Raw genomic sequence first — 19530 nt, 5'->3', positions numbered from 1 at the left:
TAGGTAGAGAAAGAGGTACTTTTCTACCTTTCTCACAATACAAGAACTCGTGGGCACTCAATGAAATTGCTGAGCGGTCGGGTTAGAACGGATAAAAGGAAGTACTTCTTCACCCAAAGAGTGATTAACACTTGGAATTCACTGCCACAGGAAGTGGTGGCGGCTACAAGCATGGATGGCTTCAAAAGGGAATTAGATAAGCATATGGAGCAGAGGTCCATCAGTGGCTATTAGCCACAAGGTATAGATAGGGACTCTGGGGCAAGTGATGCTCTATCTTCTTGGTGCTTGGGGGGGGGTCAACAGTGGGAGGGCTTCTAATGTCCTGGCCCCACTGGTGGACCTCCTGATGGCACCGGTATTTCTGGCCACTGTGTGATACAGAGTGTTGGACTGGATGGGCCTTTGGCCTGATCCAACATTGGGATCTCTTATGTTCTTATGTTCTTAATGTATTGTAAATAGGAGTGTAGGTGACATTTTGTATTAAATATTTCTGGTGTCATCATTAGTTTACATATCTTCCTTTCCAAATATGTAGAGTGATGGCTCCTTTGATGGATTCTCATGAGAAACTAGAAATAGTCTTACATCTTAAAAGGGCTTACTAATACAAAAAGACAATGCATAGGCTTACTCACTCAACAATGATCAGTATTAGCCTACAATTGGCATTCTTTTCAAGCTTAACCTTTTGCTCTTCTACAAGTTTAGTCTTAAATAATTTAAGCATATGAGTTTCAAAACCCTTTTTACAAATCAATTGCTATCCATTCAAAGAAAGCTCATTTCATTAGGCGGATTAAACATCCGAGACCCCAGTTGATTCAATGAAGCCCTCTTAAACATACAGTTCTGGGGCAGAGACCATTTATTCTTTTAACAATGTTACTACTATATTAGAAAATTTAAATAGGCATATATATTTAATGAATACAGCAAAAGTGCCCTTGCCAGAAAACAAGCTAATTACCATTTCACATATATGTGATTCCAAACCGGCAAATTCAGATTTTGTAATGCATAACAGAAAAAAGGAGAAACTAAAGATATTTATATATTTATATATATATCTATTTATTAATTTCATTGGACTTTTAGCCCTGCCTCCCATGCACAGCAGGCTCAGGGTGGGTTACTTAAAACATCCTTAAAGATACAAAAAATTAAAATAGAATACAGTTCACAAAAACAATCACAATACAGTATCCTCCGGTATATATAATTCTATTTTGGTCATGGACTCCCCTGAACATTCCAACATGCTCCAAAATCACTTCGCTCTTGATCTGCCATTCAGAGGATCTCCCTATCCACTGGCTGCTTTGCCTGAGTCCTGCTTCCAACATTCTAAACAGTGTGCTGTACCTCTCCCCCCCACAGCCAGTCAGAACACAGAGGTCATTTGCATATGTGGCCTGATTCGCCTTTGCCCCGGAACACAGAGGTCGTTTGCATATGCGGCCTCACTGGCCTTTACCTCTAACATTCCAAACAGTTTGCTGTTGATGTTGTGAGGTAAAATAAATTTCCCCTTAGTGTCTGTTGGGGAAAACCATGGTTGCAAATCTCTAGGTGAGGGCTAAAGATCACTCAGAATTATAACTGCTTTCCAGATGGCAGAGATCAATTCCCCTGGAGAAAATGGTGGACTGTGTCCTTATATGCTGCTGAGATGGCCCCTGTATGACAGCCAATGTGACGTAGCAGTCAGGGCTTCAGCTATTAAAACTGATGTCCAGATGACCCAGATCAATTCTCCTGGAGACAATGGCTGCTTTGGGCAGTAGATTCTATGGCATTATACCCTGCTGAGGTCCCTCCCCACCCAAAATCCTGCCCTCCCCAGGCTCTACCCCTCAAATCTACAGGTATTTCCCAACCTAGAGTTGGCAACCGTGTAATTGGCTATGGAACCACTTTCCAGACCCTTGGAACCCAGAAATTGTGGCACAGGAGGAGGTGCTTTTCTACCTTAGCTGTGACTGCATAGCCCCAAATTAACATAAGCCAACACCGGGCAGCTGCAGTGGGCAGCAATGGGAGAGAGAGGCAAGGATGTTCCATTCCACTAATTGAAAATATAGGCTGGATACAACCAATTGACAATATATCATCTCTCCTATGTAATAATCCTGTTTTGGGGTGGCAAGATTACATACTGTCCCTCAGCCATCGGCTTGTCAGCCGCCACTCAAGAGTACTCACGTGCCATTGGCCGGGTGCTGGGTCTGCTCCTCTTCCCCGTCCACTCCCCCTTCAGCCACTGTGCCCTGTCAGAATTACTGGCAAATAGCTTTCTCTCCTGACGAAGACGCTTTTCCTGTGTGGGACTAACTTTCCCCTCAGTGGCTGTTTGTAGGTGTCGTGAAATGGCTGTGGTTCTTTGTTTAAAATGTTCCCCCATAAAGTTTAATTGAGCTGTAGTTCCAGAGAGGGGCCTGCAGGGGTATCACTCACTGGGTTGAATGGGGGTTCCTCATCTGCTGCCCCAAGCCCAAAAAGTGTGGGAAAACAGGGACTGTCCCAAGGCAGTCTTCATCCCTGGGAGCAGCAGAAATTCAGCCACTCCACAGTCAGCTGGACTGGGGAATGAGTGGACATTTCCCTGCTCTCTTGAGCAAGAGAGAGATGCTGAAGTACAGGTGAGCCCACAGCCTCCAGAGGTAGAGACTATTGGTAGAGAAAGAGGATTGCATTTAACCCGTTGATTTATGCCCTGTTGGTTCACAGTGTGTGCTAACTCCTACAGTGTGTGTGCGCTGCATACCTGCGTAAATAGTTAAATAAATTATTTAATTTGGGCTAATAATCTGTGTTGTGCTCTAACCACATAGTTCCCCTGCACAATACCAAAGGGAGGGGGTAGCCCAGGGAAGCAAGGAAAGGCCAGACCCTTGGGTTGCCATTTTTCCAGGGATCCACCAATGATTGGGAATTCCATCTCCAAATAGGGAGATTCAGCCAGAGGGGTCTCCCTCTCCCTCTAAAAAGGCAGTGACCATTCCGTGAGTGGTGGCAGAGAACTTAAGGAGTGAGATATGCCCATGGGACGAGGGTGGGAGGCAAACAGCTGAGTTGTAAATTGGAGCCCATTTCACCATGATATGCAACTAAGCTTGGTTCAGACAAGGGAATAAAACCCTTTGCATGCCTTTGTGAGGAACTCATGGGGGCCAGTCCTGACTAGGGTTGCCAGCTTCAGGTAGAGAGATTCCTGGAGATTTTCTGGTAGAGTCTATGGAAGCCAGGGTTTGGGGAGGGGAGAGGTCTCAGCTGAACAGAATGCCCACCTTCCAAAGCAGTTATTTTCTCTGGGGGGGAGAGATCTATTGTCTGCAGTTGTGATACCTGGTGATCTTCAGGCTCTCCCTGGAGGCTGGCTAACCTAGGTGTGGCAGTCAGTGCTTCAGAGTAGGGTCTGCTTGATCCAGGTTCTTGCTGTAGAAGCTGAGTGAGTGATTTTGGACCAGTCACAGACTTTCAGCCTAACCTACCTCACAGGGGTGTTGTGCAAGTCAAAAGAGGGAGAGGAGAATGATGTTAGCTGCTTTGGTCCCCATTGCAGAGAAAGACTACTTTTCCTCCTGGGAAACCATTGTTGCCAATCTCCAGGTGAGGGCTGGAGATCACTCAGAATTACAACTGCTCTCCAGATGGCAGAGATCAGTTCCCCTGGAGAAAATGGTGGACTCTGTGGCAGTCAGGGCTTCAGAGCATGGAAGAGGCTGCAGGTGTGTGTGGGGGGAAATGAAAAGCTGAAGAGAGAGGGGGGAATAAAGGTAGGTTGATGATTGGCTGAGAAGGAGATAAGGTTGCCAACTCCAGGTGGGAAATTCCTGGAGGTTTGAGGGATGGAACCTGGAGAGGGTGAGGTTTCAGGAGGGGTGGGACCTCAGACAGGTAAAACGCCATAGACTCCACCAATGTTCCCTCTAAACTGTGGGGTCTTGTGAGCAAACATTCTACTTTGTGAGCTACTGGCATTAAAGTTGTGAGCGAGCGATTTGACTACTGCATAAATCAGTTGGCTCTGGAGCCATCCTTCCTGAGCGAAGACAAAAATGTGTGAGCAGAAGGCTAAGAAACGGTGAGCTAGCTCACAATAACTCAGCTTAGAGGGAACACTGGACTCCACCCTCCCAACCAGCCATTTCCTTCTGGGGAACCACTGTTGCCAATCTCAGGAGAGGAGTGTAAGTCACTCAGAATTATAACTGATCTCCAGGAGGGAGGGGGGAAGAGATGGAAAGCTGACATCAGAGGGGCAGATAATGGCAGGTTGATGCTTGGCTGGGAAGGAGATAGGGTTGCCAACTTTAGGTTGAGAAATTTCTGGAGATTTGAGGGGTGGAGCCTGGAGACAGTGAAGTTTGAGGAGGGGTGGGACCTCAGACAGGTACAATGCCATAGACTCCACCCTCCAAACCAGCCATTTCTTCTTGGGTAACAATTGTTGCTAATCTCCAGGTGAGGGTTGGAGATCACTGAAAATTACAACTGCTCTTCAGGTAGCAGAGATCAGTTCCTCTGGAGAAAATGGTAGACTCTATGTCATTATATCCTGCTGAGGTCGCCACAGCACATTGATGCTGAGTGCCCAAGGCCTTGGCACTCTCCCAGAGCCTCTTTCTATAGCTCGTATTTATTTCCACAACGGGCCTTATTCCTAGTTTGTATTAATTTAGTCATACTCTCATTTTTTCCATAATACCAGAGAGCCATCATGCCCTGGAGATATACTGCATTTAAGACTTAATTGCTTGAATTATCCCACCTGTAGTAATCATATAATCAGTTTATTTGTTGACCCAAAGAATCTCTGTTTACAATATGAATTTTTCTAAAGAATAGTTCAAGGGTTGGATCTCTTACCCCCCAAGCTTGCACAAGGGAAGTCAATGATTTCTGTTTCCCTCTCTGCTGCAGTCCCCAGTACTATAACTCTCAGTTCCTGAGGGTCTCTTGATCCTTATGGTCTGTGAGGAGGGGTATGGCAAGGAATTGCAATAAGAAGATAAAGGCAGGAACTACTTGTGATTCTCTATGTTCTGTCCTTACTTATTCCATGTTGCAGATAAATGAACCAATAGAACAGAAGATCAGATTTGTTTATGTAGTGTTTCCAACTGTACATTCCTTTTCTCATATTGGTCACCCTTACAGTGCAATCCTAAACTGACATATCCATCTCAGTCCATTAAATTCAGTGAATATATAAGAGTGTAACTCTGCTTTGTATTGCACTCTTAATTTATTTCTACTTACAGAAATACTTATGGATAGTCTCATTGTACATAATTTGCTGCTTTCCCAGTTATGGTTTTGACATTTGCTTTTTATTATTAATCTCAGCAACTTCTGTATTTCAATTGACACTTAATGTATTAATTCTTTATAAGGATTTTTATTCCCTTTCAATGACTGTATGCACAAAATCTTGTCATGTCTAAATTATATAGTCACTGGATTATGATTAGCATAAAAGTGCTTTTTTGCAGAACTATTAGTTTTATTTCAGGAGAAAGCATTATTGCTACACATACCTCTTCTTACATTCCTGTCACTGATTTTTGAAAAGTATAGTCTCTTTTAAAGAAATGCTAAAGTATCCAGATATCTTGTGATGGAAAATGATTAATTCTTATTATTATGCAATTGAAAGAATAGTGTTCCTATCAATGCTACATGTATTTGAGAAATTATCTACTGAAAGATTCTTATCTATCCTTTAAATAGGATTCTTTCTATGAAATTAGTTAGTACAGTCATACATTTATTTTAGGATATTCTCTAAAGAAAAGACCATAATAAGAATTCTTTTAGATATGAATCCTTCTAGATTCACCTATTGTATCATCCTACTTCCCCCAGTGACCCACTAGATACCACTAAAAGGCTTGTATATGGCACAAAGGACAAGGCACATTGAACTGTTGCCCTCCAGTAACTGGAATGGAACTATCTGAATGGCACTAACTGAAGGTTCTGTTTGGCATCATAACAAATAACTATGGATGCAACTTGGGACCAACTGCAGGATAAGATCAGCCCCAAAGAACTGACTGTTACCATCAAGAGATTTATTTGGGGACCATCTTGTCTTCATGGAGCACTTCATTTTTATCTGTGTTATTTAAGGTTTTATTGTTTTACTATGTTTTATGTGGGCTCCGCCCCTTGTAAGCCGCCCTGAGCCCGCTTGCGGGGAGGGTGGGGTAAAAATGTCAAAAATAAATAAATAAATAAATAAAAACAAAACTATTTCCCAAGAATTAGTCTAATACAAGAGGAACTTCAAGTACATACAGGGAACATCTGATTTACTCCCTGCTACCCCTCCCACATTGGTTCTTCTTTCCCTCCCTCTAGCAGTCCACATAGCCTGCCATAGCCTCTTCCCATGCTTCCTCATCTCCTTCCAACCCATCTGCAATGGACCCCAAAGCCATTGAGGTTCAAACTATTATCTGGGAAGCTGGGCTGCAGCTGGTGGAGGTGCTTGGAGTCACCTGGTGACCAAAAAGGAAGGCCGCAAGCTGGTAGTCCCAATCTCCCTGAACGATCTGCCTCAAGGCATCCTTGGTAGTCCTCACCATCTGTTCTGCCTGGCTGTTGGTGTCTGGGTGGAAGTCATGGAACTCGCCTGAGGTGAAGGCTGTCTTGTTGTCCAACACCACGGAGTTAGGGATGCCATGGGTGCAGAAGATCCGATGGAGGGCACGGATAGCTGCTTGGGACGAGGTAGAAGGGACCAGTACCACCTCTAGCTATTTAGTGTAGAATGAAGAAGATCTGCCCTTGGAAGGGGCCTGCAAAGTAACCGGGACCATGGTCATGGGGTGGACTCCTAACTGTCATGTTGGCGCCCAGTGAGGCGCTGAATGGGATTCTTGGCAGGCCTGGCAGTGCTTAACACAATCCGCAATTTCACTGTCGATGCCAGGCCACCAGACGTAGCTGCGGGCCAGCACCTTCATCCATACAATACCCGGATGTGTTTCATGTAGCGCCGCTAGAACTTGTTGGCGCAATGGAGCTGGCACCATGACCCGGCTTCCCCACAGCAGGCAACCTTTGTGTGCAGATAGTTTGTCCCAGCAGGAGTAGAACACTGCGAATTCTGAGCCTACCCAACTGGTGGGCCATCCCCTCCCCACCCAGTCCAAAATGCGGGAGAGGACACCGTTCCTGGCGGTGTGGCGGGACACGTCCGATACCTGGAGAGGGCGGTCAGGAAGGTCCTCCAAGAGCATGATCTGGTGGGCAGGAGCAGGGTCTGGGTCGCAGGAGGGTAGCGGCACGCAGCCGAGCATGTCAGTGTGTCCCATTGCCTTCCCAGGTAAGTGGTGGAGAGTGTACTGGTACCCTGCCAGGAAAATGGACCAGTGCAGAACCCTGGGAGACAGCATCTGTGGCGTTTGGTGGTCCAGGGCCAGCATGCCCAGCAGGGGTTTATTGTCCATCACAATGGTGAAGGGCCACCTGTAGAGGTAACTGTGGAATTTCTTTACTCCAGCCACGATTGCCAATGCCTCCTTGTCGATCTACGAGGACAAGATGCAGGAGTAATAGGCCACAGGAACCTCTCTGTCGTCAGGTAGCTGGTGTCTGAAGATGGCTCCGACTCCATACAGGGACGCGTCGCAGGCAAGAATGATGGGCAGTACTTCATCGAAGTGTGTGAGGATTGTGTTTGAGGTTAGCAGCTCCTTGATGTCTCAGAACGCGGCGGCATGCTTCTGGTTCCAGACCCAGGGGGCCCGTTTGTCAAGAAGCCAGTGCAGTGGCTCCGTGATTGCAGCTTTGTAGGGCAGGAAAGAATTATAGAAATTCAGCAGGCCCAGGAAGGCTTGGAGCTCCTGCTTGGATGTAGGAGTTGGGGCGTTGACAATGGTGTGGATCTTGTCGGTAGCAGGATGGATGCCCCATGTGTCCATGGAGAAATCTAGGAACTCATCCCACAGGACCCCCAGAAGGCACTTTTCCCTTTTTACTTTAAGGAACCATTGCAGGACAGCACGCAGATGGATGGCAAAGTCCTAATCCGTGGGAGTGGTGATTAGAACATCGTTGAAAAATGGCTGGACCCTGGGAATCCCTTTAAGTAGAGAGTCCATGAGATTTTGGAAGATTCCCAGGGCAACACTGACCCTGAATTGCAGCCACCGCACCCGGAATGCACCCCTGTGCATTACAATCGTCTGGGCCACTGCGGTTGCATCATCTACCGGGAGCTGTTAGTAGGCCTGTGCCAAGTCCAGTTTTCTGAAAACCTTAGCACCTGCTAGGGATGCCAGGACATGGCTGACCACTGGGCCTGGGTATGCGTGGTCCTGGAGCGCTTTGTTTATGGTACATTTATAGTCCATTGGACTTGACCGGGGTCACAATGGGGGTTTCCCATATGGCATGTGGGACTGGCTCTAAAACCCCTTGGGCCACCAACCGATCCAGTTCCCCATCAATCTTGGGTTTAGGGCAAAGGGGATGCACCTGGCCTTCAGTCTAATAGGCTGCACCTCCGGGTTGAGTTGCAGGGAGAACAGAGGCCCAGTGTAGCGACCGAGCATCCTATCAAAAACCCCAGGGAACTTGTCACACACCATCTGAAAGTCCTTGGAGCCCACATGGTACACCCCTGTTACATCGAAGCCCAAGGGCACGAACCAAGATAATCCCTGTAAGCTTGTGAGCCACCCTTCCACCACTAGCAAGTCCAACAGTCCCTCAAAATGGCGGTATTTAACATGGAACTTGCCCCACCCTTTGATGGCCACCTCGTTCTTTTGGCCACCCTGAGGGTGAAGCCGGCGGATTTAAGGCAGGGACCCCCTTGTGGACAGAGCCTCTGGAGAGTCTCTTCCAATATTATAGAGATGGAGGACCTGGTGTCCAGTTCTATCTCGCAAGGTGCTCCTTCTATAAGCACAGTCACTTTTATTTTCTGGGGGTGTCTCAGGGCAAGTTCAGTACCTCGTGCTGGTGGATGGCAATGGTGTGTAGCTCCGCCGACTCTTGGTGTGTCGCTGTGCATCTCCGGGTGCCTTTGGAGCAGCGGGCACATGCGATGTGGCCAGTCTTGCCACAGATTTGGCAAGTCGCATTGCAAAAATTGCAGGAACGACATTCGTGGTCATCCTCGCAGCTGGCGCAGAGGGGTGGCATGGTCATCTTTGCTGGATGCGTGGGGGCTATGGACTGACGCGGGTCACGGTGAGTCAAGCGGCAGACCTGGATTGTCTCCTCCTCATCGGACATGTCCAAAGCCAATGAGATGAAGGTTTGGTGCATGCTGGAGAGCTGGCAGTCCCTCTGGGCCTTTTTGAAGTAAAGATAAATCACTAAAAACCCAAGAGGTGGAGGTCATATTATGCTTACAATAAAATAGCTTTGAATAAAAAAAGAGAGTAATTTGTTACATTGTAGGTGATCGTTAAAATCGCTTAGATAATTCAAATCCAGATATTCTGACTTAGTAAATAACCATACACAATAACGGTTAGATAAAAAGAATCAAAAGTCAAACTTCAGAGAAAATTAGCATCTCATTTGCCTCTTCTTTCTCTCAATCGATATCCTTGCCTGGGGGCAGCCACCCCACATTCTGAATCTGAATCTTCTCCAGTAAGTACTTCATCATCACTCCTCTTGTTGCTCCTCTCATCCTATTCTCCTGTTAGATCCAATTTTTGCTACAGAATCTTGCTTTCATAACAGAGTCAATTCCCCCCCTCTTATCTTTAAGTTTGAAGAGTATGTCTTCGGGTACAATCCATTTGTAGGATATGTTGTTCTTCTGTAGAAACAAAGCCAAGTCTCTGTATTTTTTCCCTTTTGTTCCTTATTTCAAAGGGAATGTCTTTTAAAACTCTTCTCTCCTTACCATCAATTTTAAGGGTAGTTCCATTTGTTGCTTTTAATATCTGATCCCTCACTTGTCTTCTGAAGAATCTTACCACCACCTCGCCAGGCAGATTATTTTTCTTTATGTATTCTGAATATGACCTATAAATCACATCAATTTCGCCTTGAAGAAAATCCACTTTAAAATCTGCAACCGGTCTCAAAGCATCACTCAAAATCTGTTTAAGATTCTCCCCTTTAGTCTCAGGAACTCCCTGAAATCTCAGTATAAAGCTTGCCTTTTCCATTTGTAGCTGTAAAAGCTGGGCTTCATCAGAGTTTCTCTTCTTTTCCATCTCCTGCATTTGCTTTTTAAGCTTTTTGGTGTTGGCATCCACTTCTTTAAGATTCTCAGCTGTTTGCTCTGTGTTTTTTTTAAGTTTCATCTAGTTGCTGTTGCTGTGCAGCGAAATGTTGATTGAGTGTCTTTATTTGCTCCAGCAGGGGTCACAATGCTTGTGTTAGCATCTTAGAGAAGTCTATGGTTGTTTTCAGTTGCATGACCGCACTCGCTGGGCTAGCACTTCCTGAAGGAAGCTTAGGTTTCGTTTGCTTATCTTTCTTTGTTTTCTTCAGTGACATCTTTGAAGCTGTTTACCTTTAACAAAGTTTGCCAAAAGTTTCTAAATTCTGCAAATCACCTGTAATTTTCTTGTAAGTTCTTTACTATAGTCCCATTTTGCTTTCAGTACTCTGCTCTGGTTAGTACTGTGTTCTAGTCTGGGCACCACAAATTAAGAAGGATATAGACAAGCTGGAATGTACCCAGAGAAGGGGAATGAAGACGGTGAGGAGTCTTGAGACCAAGTCCTATGAGGAAAGGTTGAAAGAGCTGGGTATGTTTAGCCTGGATAGGAGATGACTGAGAGGTGCTATGATAAACATCTTCAAGTACTTGAAGGGCTGTCATTTCGTGGCGGGTGTTGTTTTCTGTTGCCCCAGAAGGGTGGCACAAACCCAATGGGTTGAAATTAAATGAGAAATATTTTTGACTAAACATTAGGAAGAACATCCTAACGGTTAGAGCGGCTCCTCAGTGGAACAGGCTTCCTTGGGAGGTGGTGGGCTCTCCTTCTTTGCAAGTTAGATGGCCATCTGACAGCAATGTTGATTCTGTGAACTTAGGCAGTTCATGAGAAGGAAGGCAGGAAGGGTTGCATCAGTGCTTAGTTCTTGTGGCCCTTCTTGACATGCCCAGGAAAATGCTGATCACCATGTTGGGATCAGGAAGCAATTTTTCTCTCCAGGCCAATTTGGTGGGAGATCCTGGAGATTTTTTGTCATCTTCTGGGCATGGAACAGTGGACACTGGGTGTGTAGGGGGTATTTGTGAATTTCCTGCATTGTGCAGGGGGCTGGACTACATTACCCTGAAGATCTCTTCCAATTCTATGATTCTATCCTGGTGGCTTTAGTGAAGGAATCTGGGTACTGGATACCATATCCCTGCCTTCTGGAAACCAAGAGAGTCAAATACACTCAAGAAAGTATATTGGTGTGTTTAGGAAACACTGAAACAGAATCTTAAAGATTCCAAATCACTGTGAAAAGCTTAAGAAACTCTCAGTTGCTTGAAATCTATGAACTAAGATCTGTGCCTATATTGATTTACCTCAGAAATTTTAGCCCTGATTTCACCTGACCTTTCCCCTCGATGTTGAATAAAATATCTTATTAATTTGGAATTTCATAACACCTCGAGTGCCATTTAAGTTAATAGAATTTTCATTTAATAGAATATGTACTGTATCTTCAATGGACAAATTGTATACAATTAGGGCACTCAGCACGGGATTCTTGACTGGAGTGCCATAGGTAATTTGAAACACTGGATTTAATGGTCTTATTACCTTTAGATGGTAATTTATACTTCATATATGAAGACTACTTTTACACTCTCCTGCTGGAGTTCTGTCCCAAAGCAGTTTTTGACCCAAGTGCTAGGAAAATCCACAATGTATACCTGTGAAGATATTGGTGTGCTTCCAAGTAAAAGAAGAGAGCAACAAGAGAGTAGCTGGCCAGAAACACTGGAAGCAAGTTGAATCCCTGCAGTACTATACCTCTGGGGAATGTTTTGGTTCCTTGGGTAGAAAACCAGCCCTGCATGCAAATCAGAACACTCTGGTGTGCTGGTATTGCTTACATGTTGCCTATAAAGGAATGGAACTAGGACTTTATTCATACAATTGGGATTAATTTTATAACATTTTATAAAACACATGGCTTTTATTGCTATTTTTTTGGTTTTCAGTACATCAAAACCCAACCTGAGGTACTGAGGGAAATGATACAAAATACACATCCAGAGGTCATTGTATTAGTCTACTTTTTGAAACACTAGCTGCAGTTAGCATTAGAAGCCGAACAGGCTAATTTTTTTTTTAATTCAGGAGCTTATTGTTACTTGGGTAGAGTAGTATACCATGTGTTGTGGGATGCTCCCTGGCCTTACCCAGGTTATCAATCCAAGACTCAGATCATCACAGTTTCTCCCCCCACACACACACAATCCTCTTGAATTTAACAATGGAATCCTTATGTTAGATATCATGATGTCCCAAATTCTTTGAAATTCCTATTTGGCAGTCCTACCCAACCCATTTGAAAGAGAATCAAACATGGATTAGTTAAAACAAAAAACCCCACAACAACTTCCCTATTTTTTTCCCTACACCACTTAAAATAAAATTTCCAAGATATGAACAAGAACAACAAAGTTGCACTTTGTTACTTTCCTGAAAAGGAAAAAAAAGAAAACCAGGCAGCTTTCCTAACTGCCAGATGCAATTGAAGTGAATCAAAATATCATCCAAGTAGGTTTTGACTTCTATATAAATTAAAGCAAAAAAGACCTGTGTGGAGCAGAAAACATACTGCTGTATACCTAGGACTGCACATAGTTTATGGCAGCCTGCTCAGGCAGAGAAGCAATTTTAACTTGCACACTTAGTTTTTATGAAAGTGAGGAGTTTCAAGGTCAAAAGCTCATGTTGAGATGCGCTTCTCAGCCATCTGGTGGGATGGAGGATCAGGCTGACATGTAGGAGTGCAGATGAAGGAACAAGCCATCAGAGAGAGAACCCCTGTCTCTTACTAAAGATTACATAACAGCAATAGATAATAGAGAATAATAAGTATTTGAGCATGAGACTTTTCATGTCCTTTAAAGGAATCATATTGGATGTGACTTGAGCAATGCTAAGGATTCCAGGAGCAGATTTAGAAAGTGGGCAGTTATGTGAAATATTAGATTCAACCAAAAAAAAAAAACTAATTGAAAAGAAAGAAGGCCTTGACACTGAATACATTCATAAATGCTTCACTGCATTAGAACCGTGCAGCTTAATAATAATTCCTCTGAATAATGAAAGAAACCCTGAAATGTGCCAAGGACCTGCGTTCCTCACGGAAAAGTTATGCTGCTTAGAATTGTTCAGGATTACATTTAATGCTGACAACTGAGCTAGGCAGAGGATGAGACAAGAGGGCCCTTTAGTTTTTTGGGGGGTTGAATGTAGTTATTTTCATCAATTTTGTTGGGGCTCGTTTCTATTTCTGTTGATTTTTCTGATTTACACCATTGTAATGTCATTAATGGGCTGTAGATATATTCTGTGTCATTTATATGCAACTGATACGATGTTTTAAGTTTTAATCATACATCCCATGCTGAACATACCTCACTGTACACTTACCCCATGGTCGACCATTCAGATTATTGCTGCGTGGCAACCATGGAGTGCGTGGTTGGGTGACTACTTTTTAAAAATTTGTCTTTTGCATATGCACATAGCTGCTTATTCAAAGCACCACTCCATTTTGACAGCTGGAGAAGGCTCCCTCCCTCTCTGAAAAAACTAATCTTTTCAATTAACCCCTTCCCCACCCTATGTGCTGCAAAGCTGTAGGCAGAGGAACTGGCATAAATGTCTTCTGGTTTATGGCGACACACTGGCGGACACATCTCCCGGTCCTCCCGGGGATGTGATTTGTGCACCAGCAGAAAGGAGGGGGGGCCACAGGTCGCTACCTCCCTGAAGCCTTGGCAAAAGGCTCCTAGCCATGGGGCTTTTGAGGAGTGTCCTCTTCACCAGTGCAATTGAGGTGCTCCTCCACCCCGACGGTCCTGCCACTGAGTGTCTGTATGGATCTAGAACCACTGACCGGGACAAGCATTGGAGATCGAGCATTTTAAACATGTGCCAAGCAAGGTTGTATGACCAACAATGAACAGTGAGTCGGGTTAAAGCGGATACGAGAATTTAAAAAGAAAGCTACCCCCTGGGAACGGTGAGAAAAGTGAGCGTTGGAATCTGTTTTGAGAGACTTACCAGAGTGTGGATAAGTGTAAGGGTGTATTTCAGAGACTTTAGCAAGTTTTCATAAAAATAAACAATCCAAAAGATGGCGGGGAAGAGGGCAGAGAAAGACAAACCAGCAAAAGTGAAACCAGCAGGGACCATGAGCCCTCGACCGGAAGAGGTCACTGAATTCTCCAAAATGTTGGCAGCTTCCTTGCACCCTCTGCTGGACCAGATGACTAATATCAAACAACAGCTGACAACGCTAAACCAGAATCTTGCAACTCAGCAGCTCCAACTGACTGAGACTTTAAAAATAACGGAGCAAAAAGTCAAGAAAAAGGTGCAAAAGCTGGAAAAGAAAAAGCTTTGGAAGAATCACAACTTTTACAGCTGCAAATGGAGAAAGCAAATTTGGTCCTACGGTTTCAAGGGGCCCCAGAATTAAAAGGCGAGAATCTAAAGCAACTCCTGAGTGAAGCATTAGCCCCGGATACAGATTTGAAAGCGGAGTATCTTGCAAGTGAAATAGATGTGGTCTACAGGTCCTATTTCGTGTACATCAAGAAGAATAATCTGCCTAGGGAAATAGTGGTCAGATTCTGTCGGGTTCCCCCTTTTCCTTGGGGCGCACTCCCCCAGTGGCCATTGTGGAGCCATCCAGTCACCCCAAAGGGGGGGTCAGGGTGCTCCCGGAGGTCGAGGAGTCTGAGGAAAAGACGGGGAGGGAATAGGAGGACCTCAGAATGACAGGGGCGGGGTTGAACGCACCCCTGGCGCCCCTCTGCCAACACGCCGGGACCGTCTCTACGTGCTCTCCCTCTCTCTAGTCTGCTGTCCTTGTCGTGCCACTCCTCCCCGGTCCTCCTGGTTCCCCGCCTTTTATTTCCTCCCTCCTCCCTTCAGGTCCACCCCTCCTTCAAAAGGAAAGACGCCCAGGGAGCGTCTTCCGGGTGCACGCACGCCAGCGGCGGCCTGGGCGGCCCTGGGGCCGCGCCGCCGCCACTCCGTCATCCTAGCTTCTGGCCCGCGTCTCTGGGCCCGCCTTCTGGCTTGTCGGCTGGGCCGCCGTCTCCTCCCCGTGGGGCTCGCTTCCTCCTCCGGGCTCGCCCTGGGCCCTGCCGATCCTCGTGGCCGTCGCTCGGCCCGCCTGGGAGCGTTGGTCGGCGGCCGAGATCGGCTTCCGTGGGTGAGTCGGGGCGGGGGCATGACCGGGGGTTCTTCGGGGGTTCGGGGGTCTGTCGTCCATTCCGCGTGACCCCTGGAGCGTGACAGATTCTCAAAGCGGCATGTGAGGGATTCTATCCTGAAAGCAACTACAGGAACACCCTTGAAAATCGGGGACAATACCATCAGGATTCTAAAAGACATCCCATTGGAAATAAGGCAAAAGAGAAAGGAATATAAAGATTTAATTCTTTTTCTACAAACAAACAGCATTGTCTACAGATGGTTAATTCCAGAATACGTTATTTTCAAACTACACGATAAAAAAGAACAGATTGACTCTGTGTCCAAAGCACATGAGTTCCTGAGATTGCAGCTAGGAGAGACAGCCAAGGTCAAGAAGGAAGAAGATGACAGCAAATCCAGTGGCGAATTGGACTTGGTGTCTTCCGACGAGGGCTCTCTTTCCGATAAGGGGGCGGCTGTCCCCAAGCGTACATATAAATTGAGGATTAGAAAAGATAAGACAAAATAAAGGCTGAAGGACTCTGAATTGGGCCTTAAAACTTTAGTTTTATTATGGGATGCTCTGGGGGTTCTCTTAGACAGTTAAATCAATGGATGAAAAGATTAAAAAATTAGCATAACCCACTATGCTCAAAGTAATACTAGCAATTTAAGATTAACATTTATATAAGCTGTTGTTATGATCTGCTATACTTGGGGTTTTAGTTAGTAGTGGTTTTCTTTCCTTTCTCCCTAGATGTAGTTACCCTTTCCCAATTGTTCATTGTAGTTTGTAGTCTATTAAAAATGCAATAAAAATCCCCTCTGGGGGGTCTAAAAAAAAAGGAACTGGCATAAAAAAGACAAAGGAGGCTTCTCAACCTGCCCTTCTCCCTGTCAGCTATGCTGCCATAAGAGTTGGGGGTGGGGTGCTAGCTTGCCAGGACTGCTGCATTCCTTCTTGGCTTCTGTAAAGTTTGCTTATCTATGGCCTTGCAGGTGGTGTGTAGTGTCTGGGATTCTAGGGAACCGTGGGAGCACTTTCGGTTCTCAGCTTCGGCTCTAATGGCCTGGGGCTCCTTCTCCCGCGTACGGGAATGTGGCTAATTGGCCTAAGGAAGGGGGGTGCGTACGAATACCCTATATCCCATTATGCTTGTAGGGGCGACACCATTCTTAACAAATGTCTTTGTTAATGCATCTATAGCTCTTCAATAAAGTATCTTTATTGTATAGTTCAATCAAGTATAACCCTGGGTGACGACACATAGCCAGACTTGCCCCGCCGCACTCCCCCCTGCATCACAGCCACCTTACACTTCCCGGTCGGACAGGTGGGGGGGGGACTTGGCACGACAAATTCGCCACCGCATTCTTGGAGGGTGAAGAGGTGGTAATGGATGCAGGAGACTTCGATCTTCAGGCTGACGGCTGTTGGTACCATGGACATAAACTGTTTGTTCTGCTCTCCCTCAGGGGGTGTTGCAAGCTCTAAACTGTTGGGACACCCGGGTTTTCTTAAATCCCTTCAACTCCTGCAGTGGCAATTCTGGTGGCTGCACATGCAGAAGGATCTATCCTCGTTTGTCAAATCCTGCCAAATCTGTGCCGGGGAAAACCCTGGGTTTATTGCACCCTCATCCAACTCTGAACCGGCCCTGGGAGGTGATATCCATGGACTTTATCATGGATCTCCCGCCCAGCAAGTCAATGACTGTCATTTGAATGGTAGTGGATTTGTTTTCCAAACAAGCACATTTCATTCTGTTTGCCTCTCTGCCCATGGCAAAAGCACTAGCCAAAGCATTTATTTTACACGTAGTCCGCCTGCACATGCTCCCAGCCAAGGTGGTGTCCGACAGGGGGACCCAATTCATTTCCCGGTTTTGGGGGGAGCTGATGAAATTAATGGGGGTGGAAAGGGGCCTGAGCAGTGCCTATCACCCAGAGACTGCTGGCCAAACGGAGAGGGTTAATCAAACCTTGGAGCAATATCTCTGTTGCTTTACCAATTATCAACAAGACAATTGGGTGGATCTGCTGCCCCTGGCCGGATTCTGTATTTCATTTCAGCCTCCTGAAACAGGATGATGGGTCAAGTCCCTGCCATCCGTCGCAGCCGGTACCCCCTCCTATCTTGATTGAGGGCGAGGAACATTATGAGATCTCTAAAATTCTGGACTCTAAGATTAAACGTGGAAAATTGTTGTATTTGGGTGAAAGACTGGACTTTGGTCCCCAGCACCTCAAGTGGGTGGAAGCAGGGGATATTCGGGCCCCTCAGTTGTTGCGGATGTTCCATAGCGACTTCCCAGACAAACCAGGAGATCTCCCTGTATGACTGGGAGACCTCCCGTAGTGGACGGGAGAAGCTGGTGTTTGAGAGGGCAGAATGTCAGCTATGCTTCCATATGGGTTGGGGGTGGGGTACTAGCTTGCCAGGACTGCTGCATTCCTTCTTGGCTTCTGTGTACTCAGTTGTTGGCTGTGGAACCTGACACTCCCCGCTTCTCACTTCAGAGGATAGTTGAAATTTTGCTGGTGTGGATGAAGATGCTGTTATGCGCACATCACTAACTGACTAACCCCCCCCCCCCAAGAAGCAAAAATGGAACAGAGCTATCAGACTTCCCAACCATGTTGAGCTCACACCAGGGAAGTTCAGACATCCGGAAATGCAGGGTGAAAGCATTGATATCCATAAACAGCAGACTTTCCCTGGTGTCCACAAACTCTGATCTGAGGACAGGTGAGAACGGGGTGGTGATGACTGGGGAATGGGAGGCAGATGTGGCTGTCTGGTCATGCACTTTAAATCCGGCAGTTAACATCAATCACATTGGATCGAACTGCTCATCTGACTGCAGCATGAAACTATTTTATAATAGGCATTCTCTTGCTTTAAAAATACTGCAAGGACACAATTCTGCTTGGGATCGTGGCATAGTGAGTAGAGGCTCTTGTCTCCCTGCCCAAACACACGGATATTGTTTTTCAAGAAGACTACGGTCATCTCACTTTTCATTGTAGGACTAAAACAATTGAAAGTTACAATTGACATCTTATCTAGCATCAAATCATTTAGCCACATGGAGAAGGACTTGCTGCCTGTTCACATAACTTAAATATTTTGCACACTGGAGATGCAAAATTAGTATCATATCTTTTCTTTGTTCATTTGATTCACCCACTTATTTCTCATTCTTGGGCTTTTTTTCAGAAATGCCCTGCCAAACGTATGTGCAGGATGAGGGCAAATGCAGTCATCAGCAGTGGAAGTTTAAAGAACTGATCACAATTTATGAACAGTTAACTTTCAAATGTATTTTGGTGCAGTGAAGGATGCAGGCAAACAGAAAAAGAAGAAACTGAACTTGCATGCCGCATACTATTGAGAGAGGAGTGAAAGTTGCAGTGGAAAAGCAAAGCACAGAAAAAAGTTACTTCAGCATCTTTTTTAATCTATGCATTCCCTTTTTATTTGAGATTCAATTTGCCTTCATGGGGTTGGGGGGGAGAGGAAAGGTGATATTTCTTGTTTGTTTTTAAGAGATGTGCTAAATGGCAAGGAAATATAGAACACACGGGAGAGTTAGGAGGCCTCTTAATTCATAGCCCTGGCGTGCAGTAAATCTATTCCTTGAACAGGTTTATTTCTTTTATCAAGTAGGGTTTCATCTAATGGATGACACCCCTATAAAATGGTGACTGGGTAGTGAGTAATGGCACTAGGGGCGTTACTCATCACAGTGATGAAAAATAAAGCAAACAGAACTTTGAAAGAGCTTTACAAAAAAATAAAAAATAATCAATGTGTTTCATAGCCAAAGACTTTTCTCTGAAATAATGTTTTGCTTCCTCTGTTCACTGAGCAGTGGAAATTCCCGAACAGAATTTTACATGATGATTTTCCATGAAAAGTGAAAAAGATAGAGAATGGGGGAAGAACTAATAATTCACAGTAAAATCTCTTTAGTGTTGATATATATTAAGTTCAAACATAAGTGCAAAGAAGATTTCAGTTAAGATAACATCAAAGAAGGCAAACAAATTCGAATCCTGATTACAATGAACAGGCTACAGTATTTGTTCACATGGACTGAAAGCATACAAAACAGCACCATACCTAAACCAATGTTACAAAAGC

Source organism: Gekko japonicus, unplaced genomic scaffold (assembly GCF_001447785.1).
Source record: "Gekko japonicus isolate JY-2015 unplaced genomic scaffold, Gekko_japonicus_V1.1 scaffold601, whole genome shotgun sequence".
Taxonomy (NCBI): domain Eukaryota; kingdom Metazoa; phylum Chordata; class Lepidosauria; order Squamata; family Gekkonidae; genus Gekko; species Gekko japonicus.
Note: the sequence above shows the minus strand (reverse complement) of the source record.